At 32.9% G+C, this 1704-nt stretch overlaps 1 long non-coding RNA gene across 1 annotated transcript; it reads right to left on the reverse strand.

Annotated features, from left to right (window-relative positions):
- Positions 1–568: 568 nt before the first annotated feature.
- On the reverse strand, positions 569–937 carry LOC149630977 (uncharacterized). The gene is made up of 3 exons (XR_016373999.1): positions 828–937; positions 678–718; positions 569–580 (listed from the first exon to the last, which is right to left on the reverse strand). It is a non-coding gene; the product is annotated as an uncharacterized LOC149630977 (long non-coding RNA).
- Between the last annotated feature and the right edge of the window lie 767 nt (positions 938–1704).

Below are 1704 nucleotides of genomic sequence, written 5' to 3' on the forward strand. Positions count from 1 at the left end.
AACTAACTGTTGCACGGAAAATGTTGGCGTTTTTATCGCCTCTGTTGGTACATAAAAGGGGAGGAGTTACAGAGGATGACTGGCTGGACATAAGCTAGTCTTAGTTTCCTTCCAGCCGTCGTCTGCAACGACTTCCGTTGCAACCTAATAAAAATGATTGCAAGAGCTGGGATAAAAAAACATTGGTTGGTTTGTAGACAGGGTTTAGTGATCGTGTGATTTAATTATTTAATTATATTACCATTAATTTAAACCAATAAAATGATCTACATAGTGGTTATCGGTGGCACCAAATATAATCTGCACAGTTATCATTGGAAAAATGGCCATTGTTTACTGTTTTGAGGTTATGTTAGAATAAGCACTAAATAATTAAAATTATAATTTTTAACCTATAAGAATTATTGGAAAAGCGTCATTTAAAAATATTGTATGATTTGGTGACAGGGTTTAGTGATAGTGTGATTGAATCTATCATTTATTTTACCAGTAAAAAACGTATCTTCGTAGCGTTAACTGTTGGCTGGTGGCAACAGTCGAGAAACCAGGGAACGAACCCTTGTGCGTATTTTGCATTAATCTACTTTAAACAACAAAAATTGATTTAATTTAAACAAATTACCTAATTAGTGGCTATCGTTGGCCGATGGCACCAGGTGAAACACCTTAAAACCTACGCTACACGGCCAATTGGTCTCTAGTCTCTACATACAATCAGCTGTATTTAAATTTTGACCGAGGCTTAGTGAAATCAGTGAATTTAAAAATTATCGGATAATCCTAAATTAAAATTCTTTTGTATTAAATTATAATAAGGTTTAACTTACGAAATTAAAATAAAATGAGGACGAATTAACCCCTTCTTTTATGTGAAAAGTTAAAAAATTCGCCTTAAGCTCGACATAGCCACACGCGTTGTCTAAACAAAAATCTTCGCTCTGTCGCTCTATTAGCGGTAAAACAGCGTAAGTCCAACAGTACGTTTCTCTATGATTTTACCTAGGATTAAACCACGTAAGTCCAACAGAATAAAAGGTCGTAAGTTTACGTATGTGCTTAAAAGTACAAAACGTAATACTTAACATTAATTGATTTCAATAAAACTTCGGAAGGCACCAAAAAAGTGTTATACCTTTCATTTAAAACCGTTTTCAGACCTATCGAATAAATAGTCTTCAAAAAATGGTCGAGTAGCTTTGGCCATCACAGGAAACATTTCCCGTGTTATTCCTATGGGAAAATTTCCCTTTTTTTGCCAAAATGACTGAATGTTTTTATGGAAATGAAAACCACCCTTAGCAACTTTATTTTCTATAAAAAAACTAATGGAGGGATCTCTTTGAAATTTGAACCACATATTAAGGGTCCGAATTTTAGTTCAGTGGATTTTTTTCAAAACAATTAATACAATACAAAAAAACTACATCCAAACAAAAAACCCTCGTTATACATTAAGAGCAGTATGAGGTCTTATCTAAGAGAGCTACCGCTCTCCTAGAATTCCTGATGGATTTTCATTAAGTCGATGTAAGATACAGTACCTTATTAATAAAAACTGTCTTTGTAGACAAAGACGGGAAAAAGTAAGAGATAAGTGTAGAAAATTAAATGCCTGAAGTAACAGATATTAAATTTTCACTTTTTAACACATGATTATAAAACATCAATTATTTGAAAAAATTCTTATCTTTTTTTTTCACCAAA

Source organism: Phalangium opilio, unplaced genomic scaffold (genome assembly GCF_054372755.1).
Source record: "Phalangium opilio isolate 3A_F unplaced genomic scaffold, DU_Popi_V2 ptg000101l_1, whole genome shotgun sequence".
In the NCBI taxonomy this organism is placed as follows: Eukaryota; Metazoa; Arthropoda; class Arachnida; order Opiliones; family Phalangiidae; genus Phalangium; species Phalangium opilio.